Below are 16,706 nucleotides of genomic sequence, written 5' to 3'. Positions count from 1 at the left end.
GTAAATAAACAAATACATGTTCGGGTTTTGTTACACCAGCCGTTATTCTAAAAGTTTTATTAACCTGTTGCGTATCTGTTGACTGTAAAATCATTTCACGAAGGTATTTCCGACTTACATTTGTATATCTTTCAGAAATTAAATTAAATCCATAATCATTAAAATTAAACGTGGAACCCACAATATTATCAGCTGAGCTGAAGTTGCCGCAGACATCAGAGGACCTAGGCCCGCTCCCGATCCTAACAATAATTTATTTAATCTTATATTAATATCCTCTTCTTCATTATTTGATTTTTTTTGTGTAATTCCTTAGCAATTAAATTACCATCAGCAGGCGTAAGAGGCTTTTGGAAACTTTTTTTTTTCAGTAATTTTATCAGCAGCTAAATTCTTGACTTCCGTTCCAATCTTTTTTGTTCCAATTTCAAGTGCTACTTTTACTGCAGTTTCCAGAGCTTTTTTTCCGGCAGTGCTAATTGATGATGCAACAGAAGATGAAAACAATTTTGTTAAAGTGTCAAAGATACCTGTACCATGTATAATGTCTTCTCCGACCTGAGCGTAAAGCTCATAGGGAGCTGAATCTCCGATTTGAGCATCAACATAAATAAATATTCCTTTATTTTTGTCATAAACTTTCTTGTACATTATATAAAACTATATAAAATTTCATAATTTCGTATTTCTTTTAAAATTAGTGTAAAACTTGTTTCAACTTCATTAAATTAATTATTCTACCAAATACATCTGTAATATATATTCTTATTGAATCTATAACAATTTTATTAATTTCAGAATAACCGACTCTGTTTGGTTTTTTTGTAAATGGATAAGCTCTTGTTAAATCTGCAGTACTTAAAACACAGATAAAATCACTACAATTACCACCAACAAGTAAATTATCAATAAGATCACAATGAATGTAAATTGTATCCACAGAGTTAGTTATATTTGGTGTTGTAGTTCCCCATTCGGTATTTCTCAAAGCTTTTTTTCTCAAATCCAAGCAATGTAGAATTTGACATTCTTAAATCCAATATAAAATTATCATGAATTGAAAGTAATATTTTAAAACTACTTAAATCAAATTCCAAACTTATTGGAGCAATGTTTGATTTATAAAATTCAAAATCACCATTACTTATTAATGTTTCCCTTATATAATTATTAACGTCTGTATAACTGTGAGAACCATTTTGAAATATAATATCTTTCCAATCCTTACCATTATTATAACGAATTCTTTTATTGTCATATTTATCACTAATATTATGCCAAGAGTATATCATAGTGTTAATACTATCCAAACCGACAACATAAGTTTAATTTTTATCTAAAATTAAAGAACGACTGAATCTGACTGTAAAATCGCTTGGAGTATTGTTATTATCATTTTTAACAACATCAGAACGTAATACTCGTTTTTGTTCCATTTATATTCAAGAAAAATATTTTCATATAACATTTCATGTTGTTCTGGTAACAATTCATTCATTTTTAAAAGTTCATCAAGTATGCTAATACCTTCATTTTTTTAGTTCTTCATTATTATTTCCGGCATTGATTGAACCACAAATAAGCTTTAAATTAGTAACCAGTTCTTCTGGATTACATGGACAAACGTCATAACCTTGTCCTCTGATTACTTTTTTAAATTTCATAGATCTTTTATTGATAGGTAATCCTAATTTTTCTGTTAATTCTTTAAATATTTTTCTAGAAAGTATTGAATGTTTTTCATTATTGTTATATCTTTTATGAATCAAATCAATTAATTCATTATCTACTTTAGTGTTAATTACTTCTTTTCCAGTTCTTTGACCCTTAGCAACCAATTTGTTTTGACTATAAAGTTTATTAAGAACAATAATTAAATTACCATATTGCCCATTTGGTTAAACTTTATATGGATTATGATGTTTTATTCCTTGTCCATATGTAGGAGATAAATTAAAAGTATTTTTCAACTGCTCTTTGTACTTTATTAGTTCGTCTCGGTCGTGTTTTAATTCTTTTGCTTCTTCTTGCTTATTTGGATTTTTCGATTTTGATTTGCTAACTATTTTACCATTTAATGTTTTGATATTTTTAGTAACATCGCCTATTTTATCTTGGATTGCGTCTTCATATATTGTATAAGGATTAGATTTGTCTGCAGTAAAAACATTAAACGTTTCAGACGGTTCGTAATATTTATATTCTTTTAAAACATCAGTATCCAAACCAGCATCTAAATCTACTTTATGTATTGTTTTCTTGTTTTTTTTTTTAAATTCCCACAACAGTTCTACGTCTTCAGGAGACCCTGCAGTTGGTAGTGATTCTTGGAATAGCTGCGGTAAACCTTGATATGTTTGTATATCTTTTATTTCATCACCAAGTGACTTAAATTGCTCTTTGATTCCAGGTTATGCTTTTAAATGACTTGACAATTCTTCTTTTTGACTTCTATTCCTTCAGTAATTGGTTTATATATTTCAGTATACATTTTTCGTCCAGTAGCTTTTTTGATTTTTTTCTCTTATTTCATTTTTCAAATCTCTAATCTTTTGCCTAACTAAGTTTTTCTTATTCTTATTTCATTAAGTTTTGTTAACATTTATATAATAATGTAAGATATTGTAAGATAATGTAAGATACTGTATGATAATGTAAGATAATGTAATATTATTATATAATGGAAATTCCAAATTATGATACAAAAAGTGATAAATCTAATAACCGTAAACAACATTTATTCTTTTATGCAAGATTCATGTTTTAGAATGTTAATATGTGGATCTTCTGGATCAGGAAAAACAAATACACTAATGCATATGCTACGAAAACCTCTTATATATTATGATAAGTTATACATATATGCTAAAAACTTGGAACAGTCTAATTATCAGGATTTAATTCATCTCTTAAATATAATTGCAGAAAAAAATAAAATAGATCCAAATGAAATACTTGAATATTCAGCTGATCCCAGCCAAATAACTGACGTTAATGACCTTGAATCAGAAAAACAAAAAGTGTTAATATTTGATGATTTTGTAGGTGAAGAAAAAACGGTTCAAAATGAAATAACAAAATACTTTATTCAAGGACGTCACAAAAACTGTTCAGTTATTTATCTAAGTCAGTCTTACTATAAAACACCAAAGGATATTCGAATTAACTGTTCGCACTATATCTTGTTTGAAAGTCCAGGTAAAAGAGAAAATGATATGATTTGTAATGAACAAAATATAGATAACAAGTCTTTTGCTAATGCAACAAAACAAAAATATGATTTCTTATATATTGACAAACCAAGGAAGTTTTTAAAAAAAACTTTACTGGTATAATGTAATGGGAGTTTTTAATAATATAGAACAAAAAAGTGAGCCCGACAGTAACAGTAAAGTTAAATTTTATATTGATTTAAGTGATTATGTTAATAAAAACAATTTAAAAAGCTTAAAAAGGAAATGGACTCATATCTTCATAAAAATAAGGAACTTGATAACATAATGAACAGAGCATTAGATATGGGAGGTAATGAAATAATCAACCTAAGAAATCCAGAAAAATCCAATGATGCAGTTTCAAGACGGTTTGTGTTTAAAAAAATTCAAAGTGTAGTAGAAGACTATAATCTTGAAGATAACAAAAGCATTAAAAAGACACTAGAAGCAGAAGTAAAGAATACTGAAGAATTAGAAAAAGATTTTAAAAAGAATTCATTATTAATAGTTGAATTATATGTACAAGGTAAAATTGGAGAAAAAAATGAAAGCTATGGTTGATTCTATTAAAGAACTTGAAGAGAAATCTGATTTGTCAGATATTCAGATGAAAGAAGTATTCAGAACCAATTTTGAAATAATAAACAATCAAGTTCAGGAATTAAAAGATAGTATGATTAAACACGAAGAACTAAAAAACAAGAGTATTGAAGCTGAGAAAAAGTTACAAAATATGTATCAGTTAGAAATCAGAACAGAAATAAATAAACTAAATACTGAAATGGTAAAAAGAATCAAGATTTGTTAGACACATTTTCAAATAATTTTGCAGCATATAGATCTGAACTGGAAAAGGCAGCTTTACAAAGACAAAGAGGTGATGACCATGACAAAGCATTAGAAAATTTTAAGAAACAACTTCGGGGCTGGATAAGTACTATCGATGTACGTCACAATTTACAGTACGCAGACTTAAGTAAACTTACAGAAATATTACAAAAAGATACAGCGCAGCTTAATACTAATAAAAGTTGAAGAAAATAAAAATAAACTGGACTTTGTGGTTAAAAAATCAGTTAAACAAGGAGATTTAATTACTGCTAATACTGAAGCAATTTTCACTAATGCAGAAAAAATTACAAAAGTAAAAAATGCATTTTAAAAACAAGAAACACAATTAGTTAGAACAAAGAATACTGTTGACAATTTGTCTTGATGATTTAGATGAAGTAATTCTTAAACATGAACATAAATATAAAGCAATAGAAGAAGAACTAGAAAAAGTGAGACGTGAAGTGTTTCTTTTTGAATATTACAATAGCAGACAACTACATGTAGATTATATTGTGGGAGAGAAATATGACATTGAAGATAAACAGTTACAACAAAAGGTATTAAATACCACAAATTTATTTATATTATTTGGAATACGAGTTAATAAGATAACAGATTATAAAAGTTTTATTAAAACAGATCATAAATATAATGATCCCCGAGGATTCGAAGCGAGTGTATTTCGAGTTCAACATGATGGGGATTACATAATTGAAGCCAACATTATCGTTGGTTCACCCCCTGCGCATAGTAATGTTGATATCTCTTTTTCATGGTGGGGCGAGTCTGATTCATTTGGACATGAGATGAAATTCAATGTTTCCAAGAAAATTGAAATTAATTTAAGCAAATGAACATTGTTTACACTTCATCTTGGATTGATTCCAAAAACAATGTTTCCATGAATTCAATGTACTATAGAACCAGGAAGTTATGTTACATTCTATTTAGTTAATTAAAACTTTAATTAAAACTTTAATTAATTACTTTTTTTTTAATATAATGGGAATATTCAATAATATTAACGAAAAATTAAGTAAAATAGATAGACAAATAATAAGAAAACCTTCTTTGTTTTAACATCTGCAACCGAAGATACCGATAGTGGATTATTTCAATGGAAAGTTGTAAATGCTAGTCCTGGGCCCAGTTGTTCAAATGTTTAACAGGTGATTAAGCTAACGGTCGATTAACATTTAGCGTTATATTTCGACATGTTAGAAAACTTAGCAAAACAAACTCTGGAGTTAAAGATGTTGACAACTTAAAAGTCTTTACAGTTAAATAAAACATCGCACTACTGTTTCCTGCCATTACTAATATTTTGAAAAAAAATTAACAGTTTAACAACCGGTTAAAGTTTTAAACAACTGGACCCTGGTTTAGTTCAAAATGGTAATAATGTAACAATTAAACAAAATCGCATCTTAATTATTCTTATATATGCAATTAAAAAAGATACAAGAGAAAGGAGTATCCAATTAAAAAACAAAGAAAATAAAATTCTTCAAAGTTATAATACAAAAACCAAAAGAAGAAATGAATCTATTTCTATTAATTATGCTAATAAATTTCAAACAAATGATGTTATTTATATTAATTCTTTAAACGTTAAACATATTCAGTTAACAACTTATGGTTCTAGCTAACAATGTATTGCTCTGTAATTTAATTAATATAACTATAGGCTAATGTATTAAAATCTGAAAAGTAGATCCCTCGATAGCATTGAGAACAAGGCGAACAGTGAAAATTGCAGACTCGGTTTGATTGAGTCTGTTCATGAGCAGTAATGGAAAATGCAACGCTGCCCACGCCCCCTAGCACCGGCTTAAGCAGTATTCAATCTTCAAATCTAAATGAGTTGAAATCAATGATCCCGAAGGACCAGAAAATATAACAAAACTGAGATGAAGTCGAGGCGACTTTTTAAGGCCGCCACACAGCACTTAACACCCGTTGTTGTGAAGTAAATAAAATCTGAAAAGTAGATCCCTCAGAAGCATCGAGAACAAGGCGAACAGTGAAAATTGCAGACTCGGTTTGATTGAGTCTGTTCATGAGCAGTAAGGAAAATGCAACACTGCCCACGCCCCCTAGCACCGGCTTAAGCAGTATTCAATCTTCAAATCTAAATGAGTTGAAATCAATGATCCCGAAGGACCAGAAAATATAACAACACTGAGATGAAGTCGGGGCGACTTTTTACGTTTGATACCATTATCAAGAATCTTTTATCGTCATAAAATGATAAATATGTTTTATTTATAACATAACTGGAAAGACTGCGTTTATCAGAACGAATAACTTTAAATGTACGGTTAATTTGGGTTTATTTAAACAAAGTATCTTTGAAATTTTCATGAACTATTGTTTTCTTAACAACATGTTTTTTAATTCATTTACATTTTTTAATGTTAACTTCATTTTGTAATAAATATGAATACATTTTACTTCTTATTCCGATAAATTCAACAATGGGAATTCCGGCAGCTTCAGCTATGAATTTTCCAATTACTTTCTGTTGTAATCAAAATAAAACTGTTATCAAATAAGTCTTTGTCCTTATAAAATCCTAATATGCATCTTCAGTATTTATTTCATAACATAATGAATCAGTATCAGTAAATAGGAATTTACAGTTGTCTTTATACTTTTCCTTAATGTAATTATAATGAAAATCATAATTAAATAGTTTGATAAATCTAGAATGCACATTCCAACATCACAAGGTCTGTTTGATAACAAACTTGCTTTTATTCTATAAATATCAAACAAATTCTTATTAAACACTGTTGAACTAACAAATGAAGATTTTGCTATATACTTCAATAAAATATTTTCATCATGTGTTAATTTAATATTGATTCTTTTGCATAAATTCTCCATCGTCTTACCGAATACCGAGTTGTTCATAAGTTTAAACAAGAGCTGTCACTAATGGTGACAAATGCCCCCGTAGCGCCTTGACCTTTAACCTGGTGACCTTGACCTTTGACCTGGTGAACCCCAAGTCAATAGGGGTCGTGTACTCCATAAGACCTATCAGCATGTGAAGTTTGAAGGTGCAGTGGTTCGCGAGTAAAGTGCCTTCATGCAAAAAATTAACGTTGTGACGAACGAACTAACTAACGAACGGATGGACAGTTGAAAACCAATATGTCTCCCTTCGGGGGCATAAAAAGTCTTTTTCAAATGAACTTTTTGCTTTAGATCTTTTTTGAGTATTAAAATCAATATATATTTTTAACCAAGGACTTTCATCAAAAGTTAATATTCTGTGTATTTTTGTTACTTTTAATCTTAATTGTGCATATAGTTCAAGATTTTTAAAATGAACAACATAATTTTGTTTTTTTCATAAAAGTTGGAACTTTTTTTTTTTTGCATTACTTTTTCCTATTTCAAATTCTGTTTTAAATTTTTTACTATAATTTGTAGGCCATTCGTCTGGTATTTTAATTTTTTTCAGGAGGTAAAGGATAATCGCTGTGTACAGTATGTAATTCTTTTGGATATTCAAGATCACATTCAATTATAAAGTTAGTTTTACCTTTTGCAATTAATTCTTATATTGTTTTAAAGTGACCCATTTAAAATTTCCAGAGGGCAATGGTCGGCACATGACCCAAGCGTAAAGATTGTTGGCGTCGAGGTACATAATGTATTTAGTTTCTAATTCAGGATCATAATCTTTCATATATTTATTGTTTGCTTTGCTGTATCTGTTTGAAATATAACTTATTCCTCCCCTCAGTCCCTTTTCAATAAATAGATATATAATTATATCAGTTATTAAATCCAGATTTATTCCAGTCATTTTTAACATAGCCTGCCCGCTTAGCTCAATAGGTAAGAGTGTTGGTCTAAGGATCTCGGGGTCGCGAGTTCGATCCTCGGGCGGGGCGTACGTTCTCCGTGATTATTTGATAAACGACATTGTGTCTGATATGACTAGTCATCCACCTCTGATTCATGTGGGGAAGTCGGCAGTTACTTACGGAGAACTGGTTTGTACCGGTACAGAATCCAGGAACACTGGTTAGGTTAACTGCCCGCCGTTACATGACTGAAATACTGTTGAAAAACGGCGGTAAACCCAAAACAAACAAACAAACATTTTTAACATTGCATCCCAAGCTAACCCAGGACTACTAAACTAATGGCAAAGGGGGTCAAGTTTATAATATTCCAAACATAGTTTTCTAAAATTTTCGAATACATCAGCTAAAAGTAATATGTCAGTTTTTAGATATAGATTATGATATTCTCCCATTGTTTTTATTTTAAATTTATTCCAAACATTTTTAGCATGTTCATATTCGTTGTCAGATATGTGTGTTTCATTTAAAATTGAATAAAACTCTTTTTAGGAGGTAATTCTGTTTCTTGGATTTTTTTTTAAAAATAAGTCCATGTAATCGTATTGATAAACGCCTATGTTTTTAATAATTTAAGTTTTCCTTTACTAAATTCTTGAGATGTGTACTTAAATTCTGGAATATTTTTTACTAAGTTATCTAATGGTTGAGACATAAATTGAAAACTATCTATAAAATTCAAATCACTTATCATAAATGCCATATATCTTTCCATATTATAAGGAATTACATTAATTCCGTTTTTAAATTTTCCTATTTGTTGCATAATAAAATGACCATCATAACCTCTTAAATTATGAAAAATAACACGAATTTTGTGTGTTAGTCTAAAATTAATATTACATTCTGAGTGAGCACTTCATCTAAATTTCCCTGTTACATGACAGTGATCTCGTACAGGATTTTCATTTTCCTTATATTTTTCCACAAATATGACAAGAGGTTTGTTTTTTAAATTCAATTTCATCTTTTTTAGACATTCTTAATTCTTTGTTAAGATGTTCTTTAAATATTTCCTTACAATATTCCTCTTCCTCAAGCATTTTTTCAATAAACTTATAAACTGCACTAGGACCTCTGTAAATCTTAGCTGGTTTAGTATATTTATCGTCATAACAACAAACAACTTTATAGCCGTAACCACAATCTATATGTTTTCGATATGGTTCAGTAAATGAAGATTCAGGTGACGGTAAAGCAGTAGATATTTTTCTAGTTATTGATTTAAAATCAGCATCAATTTTTAAAATAAATCTTACTTCCCTCTTTTGGCATTTTTACAGCTTGGACACCATTAATAGCTGAACAATTTGGTGTTTATATATGGCCAGAAGAGTCTCCAGTTTACAATGTATGTAATGTGGACTTTTTTGATAGTATTCAAAATGATATTTATGAGTTTCAAAACAATTCTTCAATTTATTTAATTGGCGACTGGAACAGTCGTGTCGGAATAAGGGACGATTTTATAGTTCTTGATAGAAATATTTCTGATCTCGATAGTGATGATTATGTCGCTGATGTACCCTCATCCTGCGCCTCGTCTGATAAAAAATGTAACACATTTGGTCTCAAATTACTTGATCTTTGCAAATCCTCGTGCTTTCGTATAGTTAACGGTCGGCTCGGTATAATTTTGCTAACGGTTCTTATACATTCTTGTCTGGGCAAGGTGCGTCTACTATAGATTATCTATTGGCAAAAGAATGCAATTTCGTCACATATAAATAACTTTGCAGTACATGATTTTAATGAATGGAGCGACCACTGTCCGATTTCAATGGCGTTAAACTGCAATTTGACTAACCATGAAATTAATTCGCGCGAGTATACAAAATATAAATGGTGTGAAATGTCGAAAAATGATTTCAGGTCAGGTTTGATTAGTATGTTACCATGTTTTAACCGTTTGACAGAAAACATAGATCTCAATGACAGAAATTCAGTGAATCATGTTGTCGGTGGTTTTACCAGCATAATTCGCCAAGTAGGTGATCCGTTATTTAAGCGGCAAATACGTAATAGTGCGTCACAACAATTTACTGATAATCCGGTAAATGACAAAGAATGGTTTGAAAGTGAATGTATGCATGCAAAACGAAGATATATGGAGGCACAGAGTATATTTAAAAGATTTAAAACTGTGGAAAGTAGAAACCATTTTTCTGCATTAAAATCTGATTATAAAGAAAATTGTAAAGAAAAAACGAAAACTATTTGATATGAAACAGTTATCGAATATGGAAAAACTAAGAACATCAAAACCTAAAGAATTTTGGAAACATTTTAAAACGAAATCAAAACAGTCAGATAATGGAATTAAACTTGAGTCTTTTTTTAAACATTTTTCAGAATTAAGTAACGATGTCTTTAAAAGTGAAAATCCTGAAGCGGAACATTTCGCAGAGAGCTATGATTTCAATGAAAATACTTTTGATGAAGATTGCTTGCTAAATTGTCCTATCTCAATAGAAGAAGTTCTAGATGCAGTAAATTCATTGAAAAGAGACAAATCCTGTGGAAATGACTGTTTATTAAATGAATATTATATAGAATCCATTGAAATTCTGGTTGGACATTTATGCGATATTTTAATGATGTACTTAATAGCGTTTTTTTTTTCGTGAAACTTGGACCAAGGGTGTAATTGTACCTTTACATAAAAAAGGTGATAAGGGTAATGTAAATAATTATAGGGGGATAACTCTTGTAAGTTGCATGTCAAAATTATTTCAAATAAAAGAATTACTAATTTTTGTGAGCAATATAAAACTATATCGGACGCGCAATTTGGCTTCAGGAAAGATCAACTGTTGATGCTAGTTTTGTTTTGTTAAATCTTGTACAGAAATACCTAAATGATAATAAAAGACTCTATTGCTGTTTCGTAGATCTGAAAATGGCCTACGACATTATTGACAGAAACGCATTGTGGTTAAAATTATTCAAACTAGGAATAGACGGCTAAATATTAAGAGTTATAAAAGATGGGGGGGGGGGGGGGGGGGGGGGTAATTTCGTCAATACTATTTTCTCTGTTTATTGAAGACTTGGAATTGTTTCTCCAAAAAGATATAAACTCTGGGCTAACTGTTGACGATATTATAATCATTTTACTTTTATTTGCTGACGATATGGTTATTCTTGGTAAGTCTCAAGATGAGTTAAATACATCTCATGCGTTGTTGAACGGTTACTGCAAGAAATGGAGTTTAGAAGGTAACACGCAAAAAACTAAAGTAACTGTTTTTCGAAAACGTGGTGATTTATTTCAAAATGACGGTAATATACTACAGGTATATAATGATTTTAATTATCTCGGTATGGTTTTCAATTATACTGGCAGTTTTGTATTAAATCAGCAACAATTAGCTGGTAAAGCATTAAAAGCATTAAATGTTCTATTAATAAATTGTAAAAAATATAAAATGAAACCAAAGGTACTATGTCAGTTATTTGACTCATTCGTAGGATCTATACTAAGTTATTCTTCCGAAATATGGGGATTTGGTAAATCTAAAGAAACTGAGAGAATTCACCTTACATTTTTGAAGAAAATATTAAATGTAAAATTAAATACAGCAAATGCTACAGTATATGGAGAATTAGGCCGATATCCACTGTATATATAAAGGTATATTCGTATAGAGAAATATTGGTTCAGAATTAAAAAACAGATAATATTATTCTGAAAACAATATACAATATGTCTCATAAAGTTTGTATAAATGGGAAGAAAAATTGGGTTTCTAGAGTAAAAAAAATTGTTATGTGACTATGGATTTAATTACGTGTTTGAAAACCCAACGTCTATTAGCGAAACATACTTTTAACATATTTTTAAACAGAGGTTATTTGAATGTTTTGCTCAAGAATGGTGTAATAGTAAGTCGTCGAACACTGTGTTGGAATTGTATGATAATGTTAAGGTGGCATTTGGGTATGAAAGCTATTTTGATGTTGTACCTTCTGATCTTAGGTTTTATTTAACTAGATTTCGTGTTTCATCACATTCATTAAGAGTTCAAACAGGACGATATGGAGTTAATAGAATACCAGGAAATGAACGTTTTTGTATTTTTTGTAATGTAAATGATATAAATGATGAATTTCACTTTTTCTGTAAATGTCCGTATTTAGCTGATCTTAGAAGAAAATATATTGAAACTTATTTTTATAGCAGACCAAATATGTATAAACTTATTGAATTGCTAAAGTGCACTGATAGAAATAAATTCCTCAAACTATGTACATTCATCAAATTGTCTTTAAATCGAAGAATTTCACTTTTGCAACGGTAGTTATTGTCGTAACCAGCTCATCTTCTAATAATTAGTGTATACTTGTATGAGTTTTAGTGTATTTGTTTTTGTAACTTTTGAATATCGTGACCTATTGAATCTGTGTTTTATAATGTATGTTACCTAACGGTGTACATGTTGTACAAGTTAATAAAGAATATGTTTTGTTCTGTTCTGTTCTATGTTCATTTAATATTCTTTCTCGAGAAAAATTTTGTAAACATGATCTGCAAAAATGTTTTTTATGCTGATATTTTATTTTGTTAAACATTAATCTATTAAAATCTTTTATCCAAACATGATGTAATTTTTTGTCATTATAAATGAACAACATGTCACACCTTTCGGAATATTGATATTTTGATATGTACAAACGGATAAAAAATACCTGTAGGTTCTTCATAATCAAATATATTAAATGAAATATCATTCTGAGTTTCTATTTTAGGTATTTGATTTAATGTGACAGGAAATTTTATTCCTTTATAATTAAGTTTTCCTATATGCTTTTTATAATTTGAAACTCTTTCAGAATGTTTTGTTACAGGAAATTTGTAAACTAAATGACACCATCTAAAACATTCATTATCATCATTCTTTATATTTATCAATCCTTTTCTTGGATGTTGTAATGGTTTTGGTAATTCTAAATAACTTGAAGCAGCCAACGATTTATATTTATATCTATTTATATAATGAGCATCACCTGACTATTCTCCAGCCACTTCCTTCTGAAATCCAATTACCAATTCTATTTATTTCTATTTTCATCAAAGGCTTGGCGTAAAGTGCTTTTTATTTCATTTGTATAAATAATAATTAAAGCCTTTGAATGGATATAAACTGATTTATATATTGTATCTGTATTACTAATTTTCGCGAAAGTTTTTTCAAAACAACATTTATTTTTATACCTTTTAAAGTTTTCAGTTCAGATTTAAGTATTTTATAAGAGTCGTTTATAGTTAGATATAATTGATTCTTTAGGTCTTGTCTATATTCAACCTTAATTTCAAATTTCTTAATATATTAATTTAAAGATCTTTCAATTTTTCTGACAGCCATCTATATATTATATTTAGAAAAAAAATCGTTAAGCAAAAAACAAAACAAAAAGTAAAATTTAAGAAGAAATAAAATATTTAAATTTATACTTTCTCCCATTAGTTTTCGATTTTCCTCTTTTTACACCGTTTTTCCCTTCGCAGCACATTTTTATTAACCCAGAATTAATATCAAGATCTTTAGATGCTGCGTAAGTGCTTCTATATATATTTTGCTTCATTAGTGTCACAATCGGTTGCAATAACTCTTTTAGGGTTGTTTCGATGATTATTTGGTCTGGGACAATCACATAATATTTCATTATTCTCGTCTTCCAGCATTAAACAACCACAGTCCCATTCAAATAAATCTATATCCCTTTGTGTACTACCCTAAAAAAGATAAGGATCTATAATATCTTGTAATTTATCAATCACATGATTTTTATATTCATCGCTAACTACTTGATCAAGTTTTGATTTTATAACATTTCTTGTTTTAAAATCTTTTTATATGAAATTCTATCTTCATTCATTATTTCTCCTAAAGTATTAGATAATTTTGGCATAATCATTCTGTCTACTTTTCTATTAACCATTATAATGACGCACCATGACATTTTGGGTCCAAATTCGGCGTTACGTCATTTGAGAAAACATCGATTAAAGTTACACCACAAAAAAATGGTGGACGTTACCACGTGTTCGCGGCAATTAATGCATTTCTTGTTTTCAATAATACTCTACCTTGTCACAAGAAAAAAATGAAGTGACATTTATAAAAAGTTCCGTGTTTTGCAATCTGTTCCTTTAAAAAGTTTAAATGATTGATAATTTATCGCCCTTTGAATCGACACGCCATTTGTAAAGATCGAAGGTCGCGGAGAAAAAGAAACTACCAAAAACAATTATTTGATGATTTATTCCGATTGTATAAAGAATGACAGTTAGCGAATCTCAAGGTAAGTAAGTATTTAAGCAATATATAGTGTTAAAACTATTATTTGAGTTCATATCGTCAGTTTTGTCCGATATCTTTTCCAAAAATAGCCCGGATTTGACACTTATGACAGATTCGAGGTAGATTTAGCGCAGTTCACATTTTATTTACAAGTGTCAATATATTGTAGACTATATTTTATTTACTAAATCTGCCATGAATTCAACTTTTTTTTAAATCGGTTTTGACTCGTATTCAGTCAGTAGAATCTGTATGCAAGACAATTACAAGAAGTATTCAGTAGAATCAGTATGCAAGACAATTACATAAGACCTTGTGACTCTGGTGTCAGACAAAATTACAACAGTCAGTCATAATGTTTAGTTACATATTAAAGTTAAAGCCCTGATCATTTTATGAATATAGCCATGCCATGAAAGTGACTGATTAGGAATACTTGAAACACATCTATTGTCAGCTTCAACCACTAATTTCTTACATGTAATTCAAATCAGTCCATACATAAAACTTTAACAAGGCATAAATATTGTTTTTACTTGAAAAGAGACTTTTTCCAAAGCTTTTCATGTTAAATTTGCATACTGTTCACTTGGCCATTATTTCTGGATTCCTCGCCATTTTGTACTGTTCTTGGCAAGTGACTAAAAACCACTTAGTAAAATAAATAAACTTTAGATAGATACATTTTGTTTTGAAAGCCTTGCCAGGAATTCAAACCTATTACTCTTTTTATAGAAGTCTTTGTGCTAAATATGTACTGAGCTAACTGCCCAGGACATTTTTATCTCACATTTCAGCCTTTTTCAGTATTTTTTTTCATTTTGCAGATCAAACACTGAGGATTGTTTGGCTTGATGCAATGACCTTAAACAGTGAAATGATTTTCCAGGAGGGTCTATACACAACAAGCTGGATTTTATGGAGGTTTGTAAATTTCTTTATACATTTTTACAGTTACCATACTGCTATTCTAAGAAAGATAAAGACATTAAAGTAACATAAACATAAATGATCTATTTCATTCATAACATTTTAAGAGAAATGATTTTGATTATAGACCCATTCAACAAATATGTTTAATATATTAAGAAGTGAATAAGTAATGACATACAATAATTGAATATATCATGTATGTAATTTTTCATATTTTCAAAATTATTTTTACAGTATTTGTGTTTACATTAAGTTTGATTGCATGAATTTTATGTCTAGTCTGTAGGAATCTTAGCTAGTTTATGTATTCTTGAAAAACTACTTTTTCTGCATGAATACTGTAAGATTCTTGGATGTGTTTATACTTATCAAATCTGCTTTCATTCAGCTTTTAACAAAACGACTCTCTTAAGCTTAAAAAGATGCTTTACAGTCTTATATTCTGTAACCTTATACTAATCTTATTAAAATGAAGTTCTAATGTTGATGAATTTTTGTTTTGCAGTGATGAAAGAACTATGAATATGTAAATGGGAATGAAACAGAAGGAATTGATATGTTCTACTGATCATCCAGCTGAAATCATGCCTGTGAAATAGAGTGCATGTCACAAATACTAATATAAGCAAATAACTCCATATTGCACAAATAATGTCATGTTTCCTGCCCTCATGACCTGAAAAAGTTAAAAATTCTAGTTCAAATTACCAATGTGTTTCAAGAAAAAGTAAAACTTAGTCAACTGTGAGAAATATTGGGTAAAAGTAGTGTTTTGATGTCAGGACAGCTGTGAAGTTTTATGAGAAGCACTACCCTAATACAGAATTTAACTTATAATTTTTTCAAAACTGCATGCATGAAATGCTAAGACATGTCTGTTGAATGAATCCTAGTTGTTTCAAAACTACAACATGGGTGACATTAAAGCACAACCTTTGGAGGAAACATTTTTACAATCAAAACTGCCTTGCCAGTGTGAGTGTAGGAAGGATTTTTCCAGAAATGGCAGAAAACTACCAATATAGCAGAAAATATTTGTTACTGGCTGAATATAATATATCTCATTTCAAGAATTAATCATGTTAATCCATGGTTATAGTTGTGTTGAAAGACATTTTTACATGACATGACCTTTGCAGAAATAGCTAATTGTTTTGCAAAACATTGTGAGTTGCCATGGTAACACAAATTTGACTTAAATTTAGATTTGTTTGATTATGTAAACAGCATGTGTCTTGTTTATATTCTGCTAATCAGACTATGTTCTGCAAGAAAATATCTTTTATGTGTAACCATCAACAAAACATGTTATAACACAAATCTGCCATAAAATGGCAGAGCTGTACTGCAGGTAGGCATATCAGGAAAATATGTAGTTCTGGAAGACAAGTAATATTACATAAAATGATGTCTGTTTTTTTATTAATGATCATAATTGACCATTTGTGGTGTAAAACAAATGTATACTGAACAGATGCTAAATGAATGTTCGGATTCTTTCTGGAAAATTTACAAAAAACTACTATTTTAAGAAAATA

At 29.4% G+C, this 16,706-nt stretch overlaps 1 protein-coding gene and 1 long non-coding RNA gene across 4 annotated transcripts in view; one reads left to right on the top strand and one right to left on the bottom strand.

Annotated features, from left to right (window-relative positions):
- The window catches only part of LOC128557220 (uncharacterized), a 124,840-nt gene that overhangs the window by 70,984 nt on the left and 37,150 nt on the right, over nucleotides 1–16,706 (bottom strand). The gene's annotated exons all lie outside the window — the stretch shown is intronic.
- On the top strand, nucleotides 14,148–16,549 carry LOC128557221 (uncharacterized). The gene is made up of 3 exons (XR_008371136.1): nucleotides 14,148–14,236; nucleotides 15,063–15,159; nucleotides 15,674–16,549. It is a non-coding gene; the product is annotated as an uncharacterized LOC128557221 (long non-coding RNA).

The sequence above is a fragment of the Mercenaria mercenaria genome, chromosome 5 (genome assembly GCF_021730395.1).
Source record: "Mercenaria mercenaria strain notata chromosome 5, MADL_Memer_1, whole genome shotgun sequence".
In the NCBI taxonomy this organism is placed as follows: domain Eukaryota; kingdom Metazoa; phylum Mollusca; class Bivalvia; order Venerida; family Veneridae; genus Mercenaria; species Mercenaria mercenaria.
The sequence above is the reverse complement of the archived record's forward strand: the minus strand, read 5'-3'. Positions and strand labels throughout refer to the sequence as shown.